Source organism: Lycorma delicatula, chromosome 6 (genome assembly GCF_047948215.1).
Source record: "Lycorma delicatula isolate Av1 chromosome 6, ASM4794821v1, whole genome shotgun sequence".
In the NCBI taxonomy this organism is placed as follows: domain Eukaryota; kingdom Metazoa; phylum Arthropoda; class Insecta; order Hemiptera; family Fulgoridae; genus Lycorma; species Lycorma delicatula.
In genome coordinates this window covers 11,945,872-11,966,203 of record NC_134460.1, presented here as the reverse complement: position 1 = coordinate 11,966,203, position 20,332 = coordinate 11,945,872, and the positions used below count along the sequence as shown (strand labels likewise).

General features: G+C 28.8%; 1 protein-coding gene across 2 annotated transcripts in view; it reads right to left on the bottom strand.

Moving 5' to 3' along the window:
- Window positions 1–20,332, bottom strand: part of Msp300 (Muscle-specific protein 300 kDa) — a 764,465-nt gene that overhangs the window by 475,953 nt on the left and 268,180 nt on the right. Inside the window, exon 1 of one of the 2 annotated variants that reach the window (XM_075369200.1) lies at window positions 9,943–10,083. The exons of the other annotated variant lie outside the window; for it this stretch is intronic. The gene's annotated coding sequence lies outside the window, so the exon portion shown is untranslated. Of the gene's footprint in view, window positions 1–9,942; window positions 10,084–20,332 lie in introns of those variants that run through there. 2 annotated transcript variants of the gene reach the window in all.

Sequence of the window (20,332 nt, the reverse complement as noted above, 5' to 3'; positions counted from 1 at the left end):
GAATGGTGTAATATACAGAAGTTCTAGAAAAAAAAGACTATTAATATGACCAGTAGCAAGATACGATTGGAGGAGTCGAGTAAGATCGGACTTGTCTCTAGAGCAGCGAATTTCCAAAGAGATAACAAACAGCTAATTCTTACGTAGGTGTTTATGATTAAATAATACCGTATAACCGTATAAATGGAAGAAAGGCTCCTGGAATAGACGGAATACCTGTAGAATTACTGCGCAGTGCAGGTGAGGAAGCGATTGATAGATTATACAAACTGGTGTGTAATATTTATGAAAATGGGGAATTTCCATCGGACTTCAAAAAAAGTGTTATAATTATGATACCAAAGAAAGCAGGGGCAGATAAATGTGAAGAATACAGAACAATTAGTTTAACTAGTCATGCATCAAAAATCTTAACTAGAATTTTATACAGAAGAATTGAGAGGAGAGTGGAAGAAGTGTTAGGAGAAGACCAATTTGGTTTCAGGAAAAGTATAGGGACAAGGGAAGCAATTTTAGGCCTCAGATTAATAGTAGAAGGAAGATTAAAGAAAAACAAACCGACATACTTGGCGTTTATAGACCTAGAAAAGGCTTTCTATAACGTAGACTGGAATAAAATGTTCAGCATTTTAAAAAAATTAGGGTTCAAATACAGAGATAGAAGAACAATTGCTAACATGTACAGGAACCAAACAGCAACAATAACAATTGAAGAACATAAGAAAGAAGCCCTAATAAGAAAGGGAGTCCGACAAGGATGTTCCCTATCTCCGTTACTTTTTAATCTTTACATGGAACTAGCAGTTAATGATGTTAAAGAACAATTTAGATTCGGAGTAACAGTACAAGGTGAAAAGATAAAGATGCTACGATTTGCTGATGATATAGTAATTCTAGCCGAGAGTAAAAAGGATTTAGAAGAAACAATGAACGGCATAGATGAAGTCCTACGCAAGAACTATCGCATGAAAATAAACAAGAAGAAAACAAAATTAATGAAATGTAGTAGAAATAACAAAGATGGACCGCTGAATGTGAAAATAGGAGGAGAAAAGATTACGGAGGTAGAAGAATTTTGTTATTTGGGAAGTAAAATTACTAAAGATGGACGAAGCAGGAGCGATATATAATGCCGAATAGCACAAGCTAAACGAGCCTTCAGTAAGAAATATAATTTGTTTACATCAAAAATTAATTTAAATATCAGGAAACGATTTTTGAAAGTGTATGTTTGGAGTGTCGCTTTATATGGAAGTGAAACTTGGACGATCGGAGTATCTGAGAAGAAAAGATTAGAAGCTTTTGAAATGCGGTGCTATAGGAGAATGTTAAAAATCAGATGGGTGGATAAAGTGACAAATGAAGAGGTATTGCGGCAAATAGATGAAGAAAGAAGCGTTTGGAAAAATATAGTTAAAAGAAGAGACAGACTTATAGGCCACATACTAAGGCATCCTGGAATAGTCGCTTTAATATTGGAAGGACAGGTAGAAGGGAAAAATTGTGTAGGCAGGCCACGTTTGGAGTATGTAAAACAAATTGTTGGGGATGTAGGATGTAGAGGGTATACTGAAATGAAACGACTAGCACTAGATAGGGAATCTTGGAGAGCTGCATCAAACCAGTCAAATGACTGAAGACAAAAAAAAAATACCGTATAAAACAGAAGTTTCTTATCCGTTTGGTTTTGAATATACAACAAAAGTATTAAGCGATCCGTACATAAATGATAATGCGAAGTGGAGATTTTTTATTAATAAGACTACAATGAAATACGTAACTTATTTTTTACTACAAACAGATCTTTACTAATATTTTCATGCTATTTTCTATCCCACTTGAAAAAAAATGTTTCCTCCTTTTTTCAAATAATGAAACGTGCGCGCGCGGGTGTGTAGATTTAATGTTTATTTATTGGTTTATTTATTTATTTATTATAGATTAACGCCTTATTATTTACCAAAGGAGCTGATTACGTTAAATTATATTATTCCTTAATTACATTTTTTCCAGAAAATTGAACTGAAAAATGTAAGGGTTTTTTAAAGAAAAAAAATTACACGGTTTAGGTAAGGAATATGAAGATATTTTCAGGTTTTTATCACGCGCATAAGGTTTGTTTCGTATTGTATAAGGTAAATTAACAAACTCGCTGATTACCGATTTAAAAGCGTTTTCACCGGAAAAATGCCTTCGATTACAATACACTTAAAGCACAATTTGGAAGCGAATATTCTTTTATCGGCTGTTTCGTTATACGACCAGCTGGAAGGTTGATCCATTGTTACGCTCTGCAGTCTCTCACGTATTAAATTGAAATGATGGGAAACTTGTTCGGAAATCACATTTAATAAACGCTTCTAATCAATGGGAAATATCGTCAACGTTGCTAGGCAGTTTCATTCGGTAGATTCTTATGTATCAACCCAATGTTTTTTTTTACGTAATTAATTTCAAAAAATTTTTAACAGTATTCCATTGTAGTATTCTAAGTATTATCTCTGAATTACTTTTGTTATTTTCATCAAGTTTCTTTTCTCCTTTTTTGCGTTTCTTGTTATTTTTCACTTTATCTTGGTGCTATTCACTTTCATCTGATGTCATCAAAGGTTTAAACAAACAAGTTATCCGTAATATTTGTCTAAGAAAGGAGTTTAAAGAGATTTTTTTTAAATTATGTGAAATCGCATCAAAATGCATTAATCGTGTACATAAACTACTTAGATTTTTTTGGCTCTAAAATTTTTAAATATAAACGTTGAAATTTTTTTTGTAAATTTGTTAAAAAAACGTTTTGGCTTTAACGTGGTTAAATCAAGTTATCATCATAAAGCGATGAAATTTCATTTGTAGATTTCTAAGATAAAAATAGAATAACTTCGAAAATTAAATATTTTTTTTTTTTATTAAATCTTTGAAAAAATTTAATTTCTTCTTTAAAAAATAGTCTGCTGGTATTATCGGCTACCATTTTAGAAAATTGATCATAATTGCTATATATAATGCCATGTTAAGGTCTTACTAAAAGAATTAAAACAAAAAACAAAATAACTCAACGTTAAGTGCTTTTTAATCTATCGTAATTGAAAAAGTTTCATTTTTGAAAATCCTACGATAAAAATACGTTTCCATTATTAGTTAGAACCATTATTAGCTAAAACTTAGAATAATAGGTCCTTTTTTAGGAATTTAAAATTTTACTTCATTAAATAAAAATTCAAACACTAATTTTAGAAAATCATTAAATAAATTTATTCGAAAACTGTAATAATAAGGCGAAATTATTTATATTTGTAATACTTTCAAGCAATTCGCAAAATTATTGAATATTTTAAGTTTACAACTTGGGATTATCAGGTGCCGATTTAAAGATATTGATCTGAGGAAAGTATGGGACCCAGTTAATTCTTTTTTACAATAATCCATTGAAGAAAAAAGAAAATTTTCTTAATATGTGAATATACATTAAAAATTTAACGTACAACTTAAGAATAGTTTTTATCTTTACAACCCTAATTAAATTTTATTTATTTTTTTATAGAAAAAGGTGTAAAAAATGTTAATCGTGATTCTTTATAAACCAGTAACACGTTAAAAATATTCACTCAATTTCACCCGCGTTAACGAACTCTCTCCTTAACACTGAAAATATAGTAAAAATAACTTATTTGGGCTATTTAGATTTTTTTTAAAACTTGAATATCATTTTAAAAAAGTATACTTTACTGGTAACATTTGAAAACATTGTAGATACCAATTACGAACGATTTAATGAAAAAATAAAATTCAAAAGTCCAATTTCCCTGGAGATAGAATACTTATAATTAATTCCTTTAAATCTCCTTTATCAGTTAAAATAAAAAAAATAAATAGAATCAATTCCTTAATTCCAAAAGTTCTAACCGTACCGCTAGAGTGCTGCTCTAAGAACGTTTTAACGTTCTTATAATATAAAGAAAGAATAAAGAAGAATTCAAAACACATTCATCTACATATAAGCGAAATAATTTTTTTTTAATATTTTTAAATTCAAAAGATCTCAAAACGTGAAGTATAAAAAGAAATCTATGAGGGATAATTTTTTTTGACAAAGTAATATTTTCCGTCTGTGTAAATATTTAACAGTTAACTTTAACAGTTTATTTAACGGATAACTGTATATAAGGATATCGTTAACTTTATTTTACCTTTTGACGATTAATTGTGTTATATTTATATTTTTATAAAATTCAATTTATTATAATTAATGATGTGCGAAAAAATAATTCTAATGTATAACACATCATTGTTCCTGAGGATGGATTAATAATTCGAAAACGCTCGATTATTACTATTAAAGATTGTTGGTAAGTGGAAACTATTATATAAATAGTAAATATTTAACAGCCGGGAAAGTAAAAAATGGATAATTAATAATTTCTATAAATCTATTCGATATCTTTGAAATTTTAAGAAAAGTTAAAAGATAAATAAAATTTTAATCATTACGTAAACGATTAATTAATTGCTTATATATTTTTTTAATTAATTAATATTTGATTTTCACTTTGTTAATTATTAAAAATTCAAATTATATATATAAAGATATAATCTGAATCTTATACGTACACAATATAATATATTGATATGTTTACCATACCAATATATAATTTACGGTTATATAATTGTTTGATTTGATTAATACAAAAATAAAAGCTAAAAGAGGTCTTGAAATACTGGTAATGAATAGATATGTAAATCGCGTTTTTGATATGTTACATAATGACATTGTTTTTGTTTTACCTTACATAACCTCAAATTTTAATATTCAAATTAAAATTCTAATGAAGCAAATAAAATGAGTGGAATAATAAACGAAAAACAAAAAAATCGAACGCTTGTTTTAAATAAAAGTGCGATAGGAATATGCAAGATAATTTTAAAAAGAGTTATAAATTACGTACAAAATCCTTTAGAATTATTTTGAATTTAAAATTATGCTTTAAATAGTAACAAACATTAAATATTTAAATATATTTTTAAAAATAAAGAGATTTTGGCAACATTTATGTTTTAATGAATATTTTACAAGAAAACATTTTTTTTTCCTAAATTCAATTTTCAAAATTTACATAAAACAATTTTGACAACTATTCGTATTATCATTAACATCAAAAATTATATATATATATATATATATATATATATCATTCATTGCATAATATTCATGTCTTTTTTTTATTATGTTTAGCAAAAATTGTTTGTTGTTGTGTAACTACCTAACATGGAGAAAAGGATATCAAATTACAATAGACCAGTCACTATTACGGATTAGAATTTCTAAAAGAATTAAGATAATTTTTAATAAATAAATACTGACGTATTTATAATTTATAATTATAATAATAATAAAATAAATAAATAAAACAAACCGTAGAAATAATCCCAGTTAAATTAACAATGACAATAAAAATGATGAATTGACCAAATTTTAATAAAAATGGTAAAGAAAAACCGGTAAAAAAATAATAATCTACTAGGTTTTATTTCGGTTAAAATAGCATCAGTGCATGATATTTTGGGGGGGGGGGGGGTTAGAGGATGGGAGCCCCGCACTGTCATCAGTGTGGGCCGAGCTTATTCTTCCCCAAAGGAAAACATCAAAAAAAAAAAAAAAATCGTCAGTAGATACCAGGACAAAATTTATATATTAAAAAAATCATACATAAATAAATTAATAAAAAAAATTAATATTTACAAAAAAACAAACAACTATTTACAACTGTAATTATAAAATAAAATTCAATTTTTTTTCGTTTAATACAAGTAACAGGTTTTTTTTAGTGTTTCATTAGATATTGGTTTTTAATTTTATTATTTTTTTATAAACTACATTTTTATCTGCCGATTACTTTTGTTAAATCACTGAAATTTACATCGAGTTATAGATTTTAATTTTTTTTGCGCGTTTCCTTTTTCCATTTTTAATAATTTCACGGTTTGAAAAAAATTTAGAAGTTACGGATGCATTCTCTGTTCAAAACCTAACCGGTATAAATCCAGCCGGTATGCCCATATCGGTAAAATGTCAAAAGAACGCTTGCCGGTTAAATTCTGAAATATAAACCACATGGAGGAAGAAATAGAGAAGGCCTCTCAAAAGATGGATGCAAAAACAGGCAATACAGTCTACCAGTGAAATAAAAAAAAAAAAAAATTAAGGACATATATATATAATTTTTATTATAATAGATTATAATAAGCTGATATAAAAATACTTAATAAAAACTCAAAGATGAAGCAGAAGTTTCAAAATGTTTTCCCTTGTTTTTATTTTTGTGTTGTACAAAAATATGAAATGGAAAAATAACTATAAAATATATTTGATGTTTGCAGTCTTCATCTATATAAACTTTGATATTCTCAAAAAGGTAGTAAAATTAAAAAGAGCTAATAAAAAAATTCTTTGAAATATATTTTCTCCATACTTTAAGTCATCATTTCATGTAAAACTTTACGAATAAAATATAATATTATAATCTATGTAATTTAAAGTAATATATTAAATTCCGAGCAAAGTAATCGCCTAGGAACGAAATTAAAAAAAAAAAATGAAACTTCAATACTCTTAACGAAGAATGTTGTTTAAATTTACATTTTTTTTTTTACTTGTAAATTAATACATCTAATCTAGAAAATCTATTTGAAGTCCATTTCTAATGTCTTGTTCTTCAATAACCAATTAAAAATGTACGTTTTATTATTGAAATAATTTACTGGGTAATTAAACACTTATAACTTGATTACGTAATTTGTCGTAAATAAACTTTGCGGTAAATTTTATACTGAAAACTATTTATGAACCTTTCGTATTTTATAAATTCTCAAAAATCATGAACAATAAAAAAAAAAAGTTCTGAAATTAGTTTAGCAATTCTAAAGTTAATGAATATACAAATAAACACAAGCGTATAAATTGAACTAAAAAAACCGTACACCAGTTAATGACGTAAGATTGAATTTAAAAAAAGTTAATTTAATCCATTTCAAAAACTGTAAGAGTTTTTGAAATTTAAAAAAAAACATTTAATATTTTTATAAATTTCGTTACTACCGAATTAAAAAAAAACTGAACTGGAATGTATTAATCTTTTTTTAAAGATTTTATTTATAATTTTTACTACCTTGTACGAAATAAAGGAAGTATTGCGATCTCGAAAAATTTCGGTTTTTCAGATTTCAACGGATATATCCATTTTGACCATCCCTGAATCCATTTTGACTAGTTTAGGCGTGACGTTTGTACGTACGTATGTAACACGCATAACTCATAAACGATTAGCCGTAGGATGTTGAAATTTTAACTGTTATAACATCTAGTTGTGCAGCTCTCCTTTTGATTGGAATCGACTGGAACAAAAATGTCCAAAAATGCCAAAATCCAAAAAAAAAATTGAATTTTGGACTTTTTCTTAACTGCAGTAATAAGCCCTTATTGATAGATTTTAAATGATATATCATAAGTTGTACTTATTTACATTGGTTCCAAAGTTATAGCCAAATAAAATTTAATTAATGAAATATTTGGATCTTACAAGGGGAAGGTATATCATCGATTCGAAAACAACTTCATTCCTTTTTTTTTTAAATCTTTATTTTTTTAATCTAATTTAAATATATTGATTTGTTAATAATTAACCTCTTGATTGCAAAAAATGTTAAAAAAATATATGAAAAAATATCAAAAGTTATTAATGAAATAAAATTTTATGTACTTTTCATTAAAAAAAAAAAAAATATATATATATATATATATATATATATATATATATATGTGTATGTAATTTAATAGGCGTACAAGGAAGTCATATGATGTCCACATCAGTTTTTGTTTCTTTTAAAAAAATAGACCGTTGTATAAAAAAACAATGAATCCCGTATGAAAAAAAAAAAAAACAATTTGAAGAAAATGAAGATGAGAAACCAATATGTTGATAAAAAATTAGATAATAAATATACAGAAACCCACTTACGTGACTATTACCAAGGTTGAATTAAATTTATATAACATTCGGACTATGTAATATGTATTTTACCTTGAATTTTTTACTAATTAAAAAATAATTTGTTATCGGTTAAAAATATATCATTATTTATTATCATTATTTATTTATTTTTTTAAACCGTACAATGAAATCGCACCTAATGTTTTATTAATTTGATCTACGGTCCAAACAAATTCAGTTTATTAAAATTAAACCCTTCGGAATGGATCCCTGAGATGTTCCAGATATTTTGAAATCATCATTTTGGGCTGTAAAGAATGCAATTTGCCGGCTAAACCGCTTTTAATCTTACTTAATAGTAATGAATAAAATATTGACTTTTTTTTACAAATAAGGAGACGCTTGTATTAAGCCGCGGTTAGATAAAATTATTACTTTAGAAGCATAATCTTTAAAAAAATATATATAAATTTTCATAATTATTATAACCTTTCATATTATATATAATTACAATTAAGCTCATACATATTTATAGAATATTAAAACTTAGAAAATTAACTAAAAACATCTTAATTTTTTTTTTAATGGAAAGTATTTTATAAATAAATATTACTTAATTGGCATGTTTATTATTTTTTTTTTTTATAATTTTATCGTTTAAAAAATAATTTTCACACTTAAAAAATTTAATTATGAAAAGGTGCTTAAGGTCACTTTTATCTCATTATTATTATTATTATTATTATTATTATTATTATTATTATTAAAATCGTTAAACTTAATCATAAATAATTATCACAGAAACAATAATACTAATTATACAGGTCCTTAATTATTCAAACAATATATTTTTTTTTAAATAGAATATTTTTATATTTATTATTTTCCATTAGGAAAAAAATTACATCAGCGTGGTGAGAAAGAAAATTAGCATTTAATTTAAATAATACTACGTTTCATTCATTATAAATACATTTTATATATAATAAATAAGCTAAACAAGCTATTTCATTTTAATTATAATATGTCATACTTTTAATTTATATATATATCATATTTTTTAATTATATATAATACAATGAATTTAAATTAATGTTGTTATATAACCTGAAATTCAATAGGGTGAAATAAATAAAAAAAAGAATATTCCAAACAAAATAGATAAAAAATGGTGAATACACTTTTCTTAGTGTAGGCTAAAAGAAATAATATAAAAAATAAATGCAAAAACTGCAAGAATATTTTTTGTATTTCTTTTTAACTTGCTTTATTATTAGATATCAATTTCAAAACTGAAATGTAATAATTTATTATTTTTACTAAAATTTATGATATAAATTTAGCATAGGTGTTGCGTAATTAATTTTAAACCGGTATTTGTAATTGATGTTTTTTCCTACATAATAAAAATAACTATTTCTTAACGCTTCTTATAGTTATTATTTAACATTAATAAAAACTCTACATTACTTATATATATATATATATATATATATATATATATAAAATTAAGGATATGTCTGCATACAGGACATTTTTATATTAATTCGTCATAAATATTACTCGGTTTTAAAAAGATATCAATAAGTACATATTTAGAAAAAATACCGGCTACTTCATCAGAAGTAAATAACACTTGAAATCTATTTAAAAATCTTGTTACTAAATTAAATAAATACTTTAGTTTTCGAATTAAATTTAATCAAAAACTTAACTAATTTCTTTTCCATTTTTTTTTTTTTTTTTTTTTTTAGCAATATATAACCTACACGTATAGAACTTTATAAGCTACAGATATAATAAGCATATCTTTTAGGAAATAACATAAAAAATAAATATAAAAGATATTTTACGAATTATTAACAGCACAAATGATCACATTTAACATACATAATAATAATAATAATCACAACTGAGTGAACAGTATTATAAGAAAGAAAAAAAATTAATCACAAACACGACAAGAAAGGAATGGCGTTGAATGCGCGCGCAGTTTATACTTTCAGACAAGACATGCGACCACGACAGCAGCCGGTTGCCGACTGACTAGATGTTTTATGTTACAACCGTATAGAGCAGTTTTGCTGTTGTAGAGATTATTCTACAAAAATCAACTGCACTTTCACTAGCTAAAACTTTTATACGATACTAGATCGACTATGCGCCTGAAAGCTGAGCAAAAACCAATTTCTAATCGACTACAACAGAACCTCGAAAATTACTCGCTCAATAGTTTCACAGGGCGTGTTTTTATTATAAGATTTATCCCTTAATTTATTAATCGATAAATAACTGAAAGGTAACTGATCGCTGGTAATTAATGATTGTTTTCTTAAACACGCATTTTCAGTTACGTTAATCTACGATTATAAATTCGGGGCTAACAAGATGCGGCTTAATATGACGTTCGATCGTACATTTAATAATTAATTAATTTAAAGGATTAAAACTAGTTTCGATATAAATTAATCCTTACCGTATTCATTCTCAATTCAACTTTAAAAGCAACGGGTTTTAACTGGGAGTTCTTATTTTCAAGAAATCTGAGTCGAATTAATCTTAAATAAACCGTTCTATTTAATTACTTTATTCGACATCTAATCATAAATCATTAAATTAAACAAAAATTCCTCATTCTTTCAAAAAGAAAATCGTCTTTCTTTCCTATTTAATAACAAAATTAAAACAATTTTACTTTTTCTCGTTAAAATAATTAAAAAAAAAAATGCTTTGCAGATTAGGTAAGTTAGATAGCAAATAAAAATCGATGAATATAAACATAGATTTAGCTAAGTTTAGATTAAACCATACAAGGTGATTACCTGATTTTTCCATTTCCAGGGTTTCTTTTATTTGTAACCAGGAAAAAATTTGAAAATAAAGAATATTTCATACGAAGATTATTTCTATTATTATTTTTTTTTAATTTTACTAGAAATTTTTTTATTTAATTAATTTCCAATGAATAATTTACAAAAAAAAAAAGGATGAAGAAGTAACGGAGGTTCCTTATTCCGTCACAAAAAAAATCAATATCTACATTAAACCTCTGCCATCGGTTCAAAATAATAAAAATCTTCTTTTTTTGTCTTCAGTCATTTGACTGGTTTGATGCAGCTCTCCAAGATTCCTTATCAAGTGCTAGTCGTTTCATTTCGGTATACCCTCTACATCTTACATCCCTAACAATTTGTTTTACATACTCCAAACGTTGGCTGCCTGCACAATTTTTTCCTTCTACCTGTCGCTCCAATTTTAAAGCGACTATTCCAGGATGCCTTAGTATGTGGCCTATAAGTCTGTCTCTTCTTTTAAATATATTTTTCCAAATGCTTCTTTCTTCATCTATTTGCCGCAATACCTCTTCGTTTGTCACTTTATCCACCCGTCTGATTTTTAACATTCTCCTATAGCACCGCATTTCAAAATCTTTTCTTCTCAGGTACTCCGATGGTCCAAGTTTCACTTCCGTATAAAGCGACACTCCTAACGTATACTTTCAAAAATCTTTTCCTGACCTTTAAATTAATTTTTGATGTAAACAAATTATATTTCTGACTGAAGGCTCGTTTCGCCTGTGCGATTGGCATTTTATATCGCTCCTGCTTCGTCCATCTTTACTAATTCTACTTCCCAAATAAAAAAATCCTTTTACCACCGTAATCTTTTCTCTTCCTATTTTTATATTCAGTGGTCCACATACATTATTTCTTCTACATTTCATTACTTTCGTTTTGTTCTCTCGGCTAAAATTACTTTATCAGCAAGTCGTAACATATTTATCTTTTCACCTTGTACTGTTACTCAGGATCTAAATTGTTCTTTAACATCATTAAATGCTAATTTTATGTAAAGATTAAAAAGTAACGAGGATAGGGGACATCCTTGTCGGACTCCCTTTCTTATTAGGGCTTCTTTCTTATGTTCTTCAATTGTTATTGTTGCTGTTTGGTTCCTGTACATGTTAGCAATTGTTCTTCTATCTCTGTATTTGAACCCTAATTTTTTTAAAATGCTGAACATTTTATTCCAGTTTACGTTATCAAATGCCTTTTCTAATTCTATAAATGCCAAGTGTGTCGGTTTGTTTTTCTTTAATCTTCCTTCCACTATTAATCTGAGGCCTAAAATTGCTTCCCTTGTCCCTATACATTTCCTGAACCCAAATTGATCTTCTCCTAATACTTCTTCCACTCTCCTCTCAAATCTTCTGTACAGAATTCTAGTTAAGACTTTTGATGAATGGCTAGTTAAGCTAACTGTTCTGTATTCTTCACATTTATCTGCTCATGCTTTGTTTGGTATCACTATAACACTCTTTTTGAACGGAACTTCCCCCTTTTCATAAATATTACACACCAGTTTGCATAATCTATCTATCGCTTCCTGTCGTGCACTGCGCAGTAATTCTACAGGTATTCCGTCTACTCCAGGAGCCATTCTGCCATTCAAATCTTTTAATGAGCTCTTAAATTCAGATCTCAGTAATGGTTCTCCTCTTTCATCCTCACCAACTTCTTCTTCTTCCTCTATAACACCATTTTCTAATTCATTTCCTCCGTATAACTCTTCAATATATTCCACCCACCTATCGACTTTGCCTTTCGTATTATATATCGGTGTACCAAAAATCTTCTAAGAAAGTAATTTAAAATTTTATCTTTGTAAAAGGTGTTTAGTAAATGCATTCTTGAGCGTGTAAATTAAAATTACTGTATAAGGAATAGGTTGAAATATTGTTCTAATATGATTATTATTTTACAGTAAACAGGATCCTGAATTTTTAAATACAAAAAAAAATTATTTTTCATCAGAAAGGGCGCTTCGTCGGTAAATATTTTACATGATATCTTATAAATAAATAGCTTAGCTAAGATTTATTAAATATTGTAATTACTACGCTTGTTTACAATAAATGAATTCTTCAAGTTTCGTTAAACCAGGTTTTGCTATTCGTGTGTAATTCCTCAAACATAATAATCACCCAGTTTTTAGCTTTGTATGAAAAAGTCTATTTAAAATGAAAAAAAACAAGCTATCAATAATTAATAGTAAAATATGATGAATGAAAGTAACATCTTCTATCTAGATCTATGAATCTTAAATTAAATTACTAATAAATAATTTAAGGATTTAATACTATATAATTTTACTTAATAATAATTATAGAAATTAAAACTTCTATTACACCTATAATTCATGAAACTATTTGATATTCTTTAATATAAATTAAATATACATCAGTTTTTCCTTGACCTCAATAAAATCTATCGACGTATAACAATTAATTTAAAAATATAGATAGAATTAATTAATTTCTTTAACTGGAAGAGGTGAATAACGATTAGATAATATCAAATATGTAATTAATTTCCAGTTATCTACGAAATATAAATTAATCTTTACCTCGGTAGTATACCGTCCCTTACTTAATAGTTTAGTTAAGGTTATTACCGATTTACATAATTACAGGGGATGTACTAAGTGATTCAAAAGTATGGAAACCCACCTCAACAACTTTAAAACCGTTCAGATAGAATACTGTAACTTTCAGGATAATATCTGACATCCTAATTCGAGTAGGGGGTAATCTTGTCCAGCAACAGACTCCAGCCAAATATTTAGGGATCTGGCTTGACAAGAGGAGGAGTTTTACGGCACACGTGAATGAAATACGTAAACGAGCTGAATGCACGGTCAAAAATCTTAGCAGATTACTCGGTAATATGACAGGATCCAGAACTGCGAAGCGTAAGATTTACGCTCACGTAGTTAATTCCATCTTACTTTACGGTATACAAGTCTGGGAAAGAGCTCTGCGTGCCGACAAGAACAGAAGAGCCCTTGAAGGAATTCAACGGCGCATGGGCTTAAGAGTGATATGCGCATATTCTTCAGTCTCCACCGAGGCAGTACTCGTAATTGCAGGAGTTCCTCCGCTTAAACAACTGGCGGAGATGCGAGTGAGTATAGCATGTGGACAACCTTCTAAAGAAGCATATGAAGAGATGCTGCGTAATTGGCAATATCGTTGGGATGTAGCCAACACGGGACGATGGACACATCGTTTGATACCTTTGATCCGACCGTGGATAGAAAGGAAGTTCGGGGACATAAATTACTGGATAACGCGATTTTTTACAGGGCACGGGTCGTTCAGGTCCTATTTATGTGCGAGACTAAGGGTAGATAACAACAACTGTCCTTACTGTGGGGCATATGATTCCCCTGAACATGTAGTATTTGAATGTAACCGTTGGACTGAAAGCAGGCAATCCTGTGTAAGACGTATAGGGCCATTATCTACGGAGAATGTGGTGGATAAAATGCTACTTAACGAGGACAACTTTAATGTGATCTCGTCGTTTATAACCGCAGTTATAAAGAAGAAAGATGAGGAAGCTCGTCAAGAAGAAACCGCTCGCTGATGACGGCTTGTCGTAGGTGGAATTTCCAACTACGAAATAAAAGAGCTAACCGGTGAACTGACCTGCCGTGCCGGACATACAGCCGGCGGGCGGGGAGGCGAGCTAGAGTAAAGGACACTCCTCTGGCGCGAGTCAAACTTGATTGTAGATCCGTTCCAGAGGAGTAGGTGGGAAAATAAAAAAAAAAAAAAAACTTTCAGGATAAGGTAACTACTTTCAATCAACTACTTTACCATTTAATGAGAAATAGAATTTCAAACCTTTCTTGCGGGGTGGCGCAGGGATGTAACATAAATATTTTAAATGTAACACTCTTTGTGTGATAGATAATTTTAAAGGTCTCTCTTAAGAGAAGATAAATGGTATAAATAAAAATCGGTACGATGTCTGTACCCGAAATGGCAGGGGGATAAAATCTGAATCTGAAAAAAATTGCATCGATAATTTAAGGAATTGCTATCGCAAAAAAATAAATTTATATAAATTTGATTTAATGGAGATATTATCGAATAAATTTATTTAAAAATATATATGTTTATTAAGCATAACGTCTGCTTATTTACTTAACATCATTTTAATAAATGTTCGAAACGTCGTCCTGTTGTTGACAAAGTTCAAGTCGGTTATAAAAAATGATACTCCATTATTCAATGATTCCCTAGTGATATTTTGTGCTGATTATCGAATTTTATTTTTTGTAAATCATCGATATCATAGGATTCGTTATGATAAACGATACTTTTTAACCGGTTCCCTAGAAACTAATCTGATGGTGACAAGTCGAGAAATCTCGCTGACCATTCTGCTCAACCTCTTCGGCCAATCCATCTTCCAGGAAAAATTTCGTTAAAAATTTCACGTACCTGAGACCGAAATGAGACGGGGCGCCACTTTGATGAAACCAAATGTTTTGGAAGTTGGAGCCAACAACGTTTTGAATGTTTGGAACGATACGGTCGAGAAGCAAAGCCTCATATTTTACTACGTTTAAATTTCCATCAATACATATAGGCTCTATCAATCGTCCACTAACAATACCTTCCCGTACATTTATTTTAACTGTATGAGCCTCACCGGTGTAGATTAATAGCAATCCAGTATCAACAATTATAACGATTCATACTGCCATTTAAAAAAAAGTGGCCTCATCACTAAAATCTATGTTGTTTAATAAATTACGATCTGCACAAATATTGTTCATCGTAACTTTGCAGAACTCAAGTCTTCGATCTTAGTCATCTTCATTAAATTCTTACACCGGATGAATTTTGAAGGGTTTGAAATTTTTACGTTTTAATGTTCGAATCGCTGAACTTAGGCTAATTTTATGTTCTCGTGGTGCCGTTCGAGTCGAGGAATGAGGATTCTCAATAAATTCCTGCAAACGAATTTTTATTTGTTGCAGATTTAGGCCTCCTTAGTTTTCCCCTATTATTAACGCTTACTGTTTCTTCTTGAGAAAATAGGAGGAGAAAAGATTATGGAGGTAGAAGAATTTTGTTATTTGGGAAGTAAAATTACTAAAGATGGACGAAGCAGGAGCGATATAAAATGCCGAATAGCACAAGCTAAACGAGCCTTCAGTAAGAAATATAATTTGTTTACATCAAAAATTAATTTAAATGTCAGGAAAACATTTTTGAAAGTGTATGTTTGGAGTGTCGCTTTATATGGAAGTGAAACTTGGACAATCGGAGTATCTGAGAAGAAAAGATTAGAAGCTTTTGAAATGTGGTGCTATAGGAGAATGTTAAAAATCAGACGGGTGGATAAAGTGACAAATGAAGAGGTATTGCGGCAAATAGATGAAGAAAGTAGCATTTGGAAAAATATAGTTAAAAGAAGAAACAGACTTATAGGCCACATACTAAGGCATCCTGGAATAGTCGCTTTAATATTGGAAGGACAGGTAGAAGGGAAAATTGTGTAGGCAGGCCACGTTTGAAGTATGTAAAACAAATTGTTGGGGATGTAGGATGTAGAAGGTATACTGAAATGAAACGACTAGCACTAGATAGGGAATCTTGGAGAGCTGTATCAAACCAGTCAAATGACTGAAGACAAAAAAAAAACAAAAAAAACTGTTTCTTCAAATCGTTTGATGGTTTTTGACACTGTACCTTTTGAAATAGGATTACGATTATTAAATGTTGCATCGAACAATTCACAAACATCATTAAATGACCTAACTCGTATCACCAAAGCCCTTCATTAAGAACGGTTTGACCCTCTCCTGTTCACTAAGTGACATGTAGATAGCATTGTTAGCAGATAGCACAGATAAATTAATTCAGTAAAAAGCAATTACAAAAAAAGATGTAAATAATAAAAGTGGCTTACAAATGCGGTAAATGTAGGCAACATTGATCAGCGAATCGATCACAATAAATTTTCATAAGAAATTAACATTGTAGTAATGAAACGTTTAATGAAATATTACACAACAATGAAGTAAGCTCCATTTTTGCAACAATGGTAAGAGACCATCAATTTCTTTTAATTTTTAAAAATTTAAATTTTAAGTAAATTTCAATTAAATTAGATTAAAGTTTACTTTAATTCAGTTTAACTTCTTTCTAATTAATTTTATTATTTGAACTTACTAAATTTAGTAATTTTCAAAATCCTAACTTTATTCCGCCGCCAGTTTGGGTACAAACATCCTATCAACTTTTTACTTATACCATTTTTCTTGACCTAGAGACCTTTAAAGTGATATCTCACAAAGAGTGTTACCATTTAAAATATTTGAGTTACAACACCTGGGCCAACCCCCCCAGAAGAGGTTGAAGTTCTAAATATCGTCAAAAGGTAACGTAGTTGACCGATACCCTATCCTGAAAGTTAGAATTCTATTTGGAACGGTTTTAAATTTGTTGAAAGGTTTCAATACTTTTGACTCGCTTTGCATATGGTTAGTAAATAGATTTAGTAATCGTTAATCTTTTTTCCAAACTAACACCACAAGGAGAAAAATACCTCACTAACACTTCTCCCTCCGTAATCATCAAAACTACTATCTAATCAAAGCATAAATCAGCATATTTTACTCTTTAGAAATACTCTTCAATCTTTTGTAGTTTTAATATTAGCACCTGACCTGCGTCGTAAGTCTGTTAGAGTACATTTTTATTTATTACTCGCTTATCTGTAATGGAATTATTTACCTTTTTTACATTTACTTACCAAGATATAATTAAAAAAAAAAAAAAACAACAAAAATTAGAAGACATTTAAAAGTAAATTGTTAGTTTCAAATCGAAATGTTGAAAAGAAAAAGTAATTATTAAAAATCTGTATTTTTAAAAGTTAGATGTATTAGATCTAACAGCGAATAAATTCTTCCCATCTATAATATTTAAAGAAAGGTAATAATAAATAAAATTACAAGTTTTCAACTTAAAATAGTAAAAAGTAAGAAAACTATACAATAATCAAGTTTTATGGGGTGAGGTTATTTTATGGTATCTTTTTCTCAAAATTTTTCGGTAGATTTATTTCATTAATTATTTTCTAATATTGTTATTTTTATAATAGGCTAAACCACACCTCAGTAATCTATTAATATAAAAATTTATTCGTATTTAAGATACAGCACATTTTCCTTATTATCTTATTCTCATTCATTAAAAAAAAAATATAATAAAACAGAATCAATCCCACTTATATACAAACCAACGGTCCTAAATGTTTGGCTAGTATGTTTAACTACTAGATACGCTGTCTGTAAAACAAAACACGTTCCAGGACTGATGCTATAAAAACAAAAAAAAATGTGTTGTGGACACCACATGACTTCCGGGAACGCCTATTAAATTACATATACATATTTTTTCTAAATGAAAAGTACATAAAATTGTATTCTATTAATAACTTCTGATATTTTTTCATATATTTTTTTATTTTTATTATTGAATTATTATTTATCGTAAAATTTTAATTACAGAGGTTCATAATTATTAATAAATCAGTATATTTCAATTTACAAAAAAACAAAGTAAAAAAAAAAGATATGAAGTCTGATTCGAATCGATGTGCCTTCCCCATGTTTTGATCCATATATTTCATTAATTAATATTTTATTTGGCTATAACTCTGGAACCAATGAATATAAGTACCACTAATGATATACCGGTAAAAAGCTCTCAATGGGGGCTTATTACTGCGGTTAAAAAAAAGTCCAAAATCAATTTTTTTTTGGATTTTGGTCTTTTTTTGACACTTTTGGTTAAGTCGATTGCAGTCAAAAGGAGAGGTGCACAACTAGATGTTACAACAGTCCTAAATCCAAAATTTCAATGTCCTACGGCTAACCGTTTTTGAGTTATGCGAGATACATATGTACGTACACACGTCATGCCGAAATTAGTCAAAATGGATTCAGGGATGATTAAAATGTATTTCCGTTCAAATCTGAAAACCGAAATTTTTCGCGATCACAATACTTCCTTTACTTTTTACAAGAAAGTAAAAACAAGAATAAAAATCAGAAAAATTAATTCGTATTTAAGCTTTTACATAGTATCCCTTCAACGCGATATAATTAGATCGGTTACGAGTACAGTCAAAACGTCTAAAGAAATCTGATTTTGGAATCGCCTTTAGGATGCATGGAACACTTTCTTTTATGGTCTAAGGACTCATACCCTCCCCCTTCATGATCATCTTAAAAATAGTCCGCAGATGTTATATCTTGCGAATGGAAAGTGGTTCAGCAGTGTCAAGTGTCATTTGAGCAAAACCTGCCATACAGTGGTAAGTGTGTGAGATGGCGAAATCGTAAAGCAGGAACCAATCCTTGGTTTTACAAAAACGCGGTCGCACACTACGAATTTAGTCTAAAATCGTTTCAGAATGTCTCGGTGGACAATAGCAGTAATTCATAAAGGGTAGACTGCATTCAGTAAATCGGTAATTCACTCGTGCTTTCGATGTTTTTATCGCTACAGCTGAAGAAGACGATGAGAGAGGGGGAGGTTACCCCCTCAAAATCGTCTTCTAATGACAACCGAACATTTAAAAAACGAGTTAACGAATCGAGAACATGAGAACGAGACGAAGCTTCATCGCCATGCGATTTTTTATCATTTAAAACGTTTCTGTAACACTTTTTCTAAGCAAAGAATAAAATTCCATATTCGCACATTGTAATTTTTTAAAAATCCGATAATGGCCACATACGAATAATGAAATCCCTGCTTCTTAAACCACTTTAAATTCTGAAGTCAACCAAGAGACCAACAAACAATTCAATGCCACACTGTATGAAAATGAAGTGGCTTCTGGTACCAACATCACAAACTTTTATATCACATCATAGCATATATCATTTGCTTAATATATATATATATATATATATATATATATATATATATATATATATATTATAATACTAAATTCATTTATTTTTTTGTAAAACGTCATTTTATTTGGTATGACTTCTAAGTTTCTCTGATCTTACTAATTTTTTTAGCGTCTAAATTTCCTTCTATAGTGTTTAACTTAAGTAAGATTGTAGGAATAGTCCGCATACATTAAAGAAATTGAAAATTAATAAAATCATTTTAAACTGATATTTTCATATATATATATTCAATCTTTTTTAAAAAGGATAATCATTTATATAGTACTTAAAAAAAAAGGCTGACAACATAGTCATAGGACTTTCCCGTCACGCGGCTTTTTTTCTGATGCACAGCTTGCACGCACAACTTAATTTATCATTTTATTTAAATGTAATATTTTTTGTTCATTTTATTCAATCATTCTAACCAAAGCGGACGTGTATTTCATTCGCACGGGTGTGGCGGTACTAGCGGCCACTTTAAATACTTTTTTACACTTTAAATATCATTTATTTATTTAATTCTACCGCTCATCTGTGACGTCACAACATAGAAGACGACTAAACAGTGAACG